The sequence below is a fragment of the Spermophilus citellus genome (assembly GCF_964194105.1).
Source record: "Spermophilus citellus genome assembly, chromosome: 3".
Classification (NCBI taxonomy): domain Eukaryota; kingdom Metazoa; phylum Chordata; class Mammalia; order Rodentia; family Sciuridae; genus Spermophilus; species Spermophilus citellus.
In genome coordinates this window covers 191268277-191273267 of record NC_138184.1, presented here as the reverse complement: position 1 = coordinate 191273267, position 4991 = coordinate 191268277, and the positions used below count along the sequence as shown (strand labels likewise).

The 4991-nt window shown below is 34.8% G+C and overlaps 1 pseudogene across 1 annotated transcript; it reads right to left on the bottom strand.

The window, feature by feature from the left end:
• Window positions 1-419: 419 nt before the first annotated feature.
• On the bottom strand, window positions 420-1923 carry LOC308643474 (serine/threonine-protein phosphatase PP1-beta catalytic subunit-like; annotated as a pseudogene). The gene is made up of 2 exons: window positions 1851-1923; window positions 420-1355 (listed from the first exon to the last, which is right to left on the bottom strand). The product of its transcript is annotated as a serine/threonine-protein phosphatase PP1-beta catalytic subunit-like (transcript).
• Window positions 1924-4991: the final 3068 nt, after the last annotated feature.

Here is a 4991-nt window from a genome sequence, read left to right as displayed (position 1 = left end):
AAAAATATTTTAGAAAAAAAATTTAAAATAGTTGCCATCATTTTAGGAAAAACAAACAAAACAAGCCCCAAATAATAAACAACCAAGCAACACTAAAACCACATTGATGGATCATCTTGCTTTCATCTGATTTAACTATCACATCTAGTTTAACTGGAATGCTTTTCAACTTTAAAAATTGTGATACATGAAGATGTAAATTTAATGGATGATTTTGAATTTGGTTTTAACTTCTTTTACTGAATATTATGAGAGTATACTTATTAAAATACAGCACAGCACATCTTTGTATTAGAAAAAAATTTAAGATCATTTACCCATCTCCTTAAGTTAAAGGTGTGACATCATAAAGGGTGACAAATGGCTGGATGGTTTTACAGATATTAGGAAGTATCTTCTTAACAAGTCTGATGGTTTCTTTATAGAATTTCTTCACTTTTTTTCAGTGGATTAGCTATTTGAGGTAGAGTGACAGGACATCCAGAATTCAGTCTATCATACTGATACTTAGTTTTCATTTCAGATGGTTTCAATATCTGAAATGAACATATCAAAGTTTCATCCACATTCATCATTCTACCAGTATTATCAAACTTGCCACAGTAATGTGGGGCTGAAAATAGGGTGATCAATTGTCATTTTGCAAAAAATTCATATCCATCTTCCACCACCTGATGGGCTCGACAAATCAAGTCCAAATCATGATGATTCAGAAATTTACTGAATTCATCAGCTCCAAAAGCAAAGGAAACACTATGATCAGTTTTCTCCCCAGCCTTGCACATCCTTATCTGGGTCAGACCACAGAAAATCACAGAGCAAACCTATATCAGGGATATCTGTGGGTCCTATTATTCTCCAAATCTGCTCCATAGATTGCAAGTCTGGTGAAAGTCCTCCATAAAACAGAAGATCTTCTCATCCACAATGGCAGCTATATGCAGAGAGTTAAAGCAACCAGTGAAGGTCTTCCACAACTTAATATTAAACCTTCATTTGCATTCATCATAGAATCCATAAATGCATTTGATGATAGCACATTCATAATTTTCTCTTGAGAGAAAGAAGTTCTCTTTATATTTGATTTTATAAGCCAATAGCAAACAAATGGTTTCCAAAGACTGCTTTCCTCTGTCCACATAATTTCTGAATAAAACAGATTGGCTTCTGGTGGGAAACTTCCATATTCAAATAATCTCAGTAAATCTATATACTGTCCATGAATATCTCCACAAATTTTCAGTGGTACTTCTAATTCCAAAAGAATAGGCTGGCTGAGCAAGATTTCATGAGATTGATACATAAGCCCTGAACTTCTGCTTCAGTCATCTGCACAATCTTTCCTGGACAACATCCTTATGCTAAGGAAAAGATCTTTATAAAATACACTTCCAGAACAGCAATCAGAGGTAACCTAGGGTAATGCACAAATAGAAGAGCAAAGAAATACACATTCCAGGGACACACTATGCCCAGCAGCAGGCACCCTTGCCCTTTCTTAGAAAGGGTCACTGAAGGCCAGCATGACAGCCAGAGGAGTCTCAAGGCCCTTTCTGAAGGCTCTCTCTCTCTCTCTCTCTCTCTCTCTCTCTTTTTTTTTTTTCTGAAACAGGATCTCACTACATTGCTGAGGCAAGACTCGAATTTGGGATCCTCCTGCCTCAGCCTCCCAAGTTGCTGGAATTACACAGGCCCAGCTATTATTTTATTTTTAAAATGATAAATGTGATTGTGGCTGCTCTAACAAATTGCTATCTGTTTAGAGCTTAAAGGATTGGAGTTTGGAAATCTAAAATAGGTTGACAAGGCTTCATTCTTTCTGCGGCTTGACAGGTAATCTGCATCTTTGCCTTTTCCAACTTCTGGATCCTCCTCATTCCTAGGCTCATAGACTTGCATCATTCCCACCACTGATTCTGTCATTTCATCTTCTTCTCTGACTGATGCTCCTCTTACTGGTGATTAATTTGGAATAATCTAGGATTATCTCCTCAGCTCAAGGTCCTTTACTTAATTACATCTGCAAAGTCCTCTTGCCAGGCAAGGAAAGCTGTTCACCTATTCTTGAAATTATGATGTGAGCATCTTTGGAAACCATTATTCTGTCTAGTGCATGGTAATACAAATCATTTATAAAAGATAAAAATGCTAAATTTAAGAGCAAAATACTTTTTTCAAAACATTTATCCTTGATACAGGATGTTCAAGCTTTTTTTCAAATCATCATCCTTGATAGAAGATGTTCAAAACAGTAGTGAAGATGTGAACCTGTTTTTACTTGTGGGAACCAGTTTAGGCAAAGACAATTTTATTTAAACTTATCTTGATGAGTTAGACTAGTGAAGAAAAACAGGACCGTGGCTTATTTCAGGTCTTGCTTATCCTAAGGGGATGATTTGTCACTTTGAACAATTACTAGAAGCAAAGGACATCTAATTTCCAGAAGGAGAGAAAAATGTATGTGAGTGGAGTTTTGTAAAATATAGTTAATTTCTCTTTCTGAAGGCCTGTGAATATGAACCATCCTACTCATGTGAGCAGGATTCTTGCTGAATCTTGACTGACCACTAAAGGAAACACTTAGCTCAGATAATTATGTGAACAAGAAAAAATATTATTTCCCTGAAAATATTCCATGTAACATTTTAAAAATGATTCAACTATATCTTGTGATTGGTATTTTTTAAAACTTTGACTGTTTCTCTACCACTGTGGCAACTCATGCAGCATTTATGACATTCTGCAGAACATGAATGATGAGTTTTACTTTTTTTTTCTTTGTCTAGAGGAAAATAGTCCAAAGTTTTAAATGATTCTTTCATATAAACAATATAGTGATTATACTATTGTTATTTTTCAGTTCTGAAATAATATCTGAAAGGGATGAGCTAAAATAATTAAATGATTGGGGAACCAAATCTGGGCATTAGATCACATCTCTGTGATGTGAATGCCATAAGAAAGTCTTGCATTCTTAAAGTTAAGTGTGAATCTGTCATATATTCACTATAATTTTTAAGAAGAGTAAGGGGAAAAGAAGTTAAGACAAATGAATTAATCTTTTTGGGGGAGATTTTTGTTGAAAGATAGGATAAATATGTTCAGTGTAGTGAAAACAACCTATGATTGATATTAGGGCATAGGGTCCACCTTGCTGAGCTCAGGGTGGAGATTGTCAGAGTGGGTATGTTCTGCCCTGGTTCCATGCAATGACACTTCACTCTGGATCTATTTGCAGTGCTGTATAATCTTCCCAACACATGCCATGTAATCAATAAACATTTCTACAATAAAAGAAGAAGGATATATAAAATTAAGGGATGAAAAGCCTTATATCTTTCTCAGCCTTACTTTGTAATTAATTTTTCTTATATGTAAGTGAATTAAGCTGAGGCTTGAGAGTGACATGTTTAAAGTATCTAAAGAGAAACTAATAAAATTAAATAACTTAAGACCAATTGTTTCTTATTTTTTAGATATTTGTGTGAAAGAAAAGTAATGCTGGGAACCACAGGAGAAGGATGGAATAAATTTAGTATAATTTTACTTTTATTTATTTATTTATTTACTTACTTATTTATTTTTGTCTTTTGGTACTGGGGATTGAACCCAGAGATACTTTGTTACTGAGTTAAATATCCAGCCCTTTTTATTTATTTATTTTTATTTTGAGAAAGGATCTCACTAAGTTGCTTAAGGCCTTGCGAAGTTGCCCAGCCTGACCTCAAACTTGCAATCCTCCTGTGTCCTTGGTTGCTGGGATTACAGGCATGTGCCACCAAACCCAGCTTACTTTTTTTAAAAAAATAATATGATTAGTATTTAAACTATTATTCTAGTTAAGGTCAATCAGAATTGATATATACAAATTAAATATGTCTGGTTGTTATCCCAATATTGGGTACACAGGTGTTAGTTCAAATTTGAAGCAGATGAGACAGTAGTGATACACTAGCAGTTATCCACATGATCACCAAGAGACACTGGCCCCTTAAATCCAAATTAAATGTGCCTGAATCCCAAGGTAACTGTTTACCTTTATTCTAGACATCTCTAGCTCTAGAATCTCTTTCCTTCTGAAGTCGCCTATTTCTGTATTACTTCAAAATCTTGCATATATACTTTCCTATTTCTGCTCTATGATATGCTCCCCCACATTTCTGTTCTTCCCTTGAATTACCTGTGTACATTCTCAGATTCTCATTAGATCAAGTTTTCACATGTAGAGAACTAATCCTTGATGTTTTTGAGAAATGGAAAAGGTTTCAAACCTCAGGGTAAAAACTTGTACTTGAGTATTGGACATTTGCATAATTTTTAAAAAGTCATTTATTGCCATTTAGTCTCTCTAGCCTGGTTAACTCTTATCAGAGCAACTCAGAACCCTTTAACTCCAGTTTCCAAGCTCAGTTTTAATTTCTGTTTTATGTCCAGAGATTTGGTGAAATGATGTGTTCAACAACAGCCTAGAATTTCACATGCTGTCTTCCCCACTCATTTCTGTAAAGAGAAAGGAGCACAGAGAATTTCCCCACCCCCATTGATATGCATTTGTTTTCCTTCTACAAAAGATAGTTATCACTATAGGTAGTTTATTCGATTAAGTAACATCTTTTCCTTAAAATGGTATTAGTTGAAGTTATGGTAGTGCTTTCAATGTTAGATTATAACTGTGAAGTTAAGAGAAAAAACCTGGGAAATTTAATCAATTGGTACAGATCTGGTGACACATGGCAGTCCTTTCTATGTTTCTTAAATAGTTGGAGTAGAGATGAAATCCTGCTCAGAACCTTTGAAAAATTAAATGATAGAACATATGTGCAAAACTAATGGATGTGCAAGTTAAGCATGGTTTAGCTATGAACAGTCAAGAAAACTTGAATGTTCATGTTCTTTAGATCATATGTAAGAGGAATCCCCTTGCACAGAGAGTTCAGCTGCTTTCTGGTTAATAAGGAAATACCACAAAATGATCATCATTCTCCTCAGGA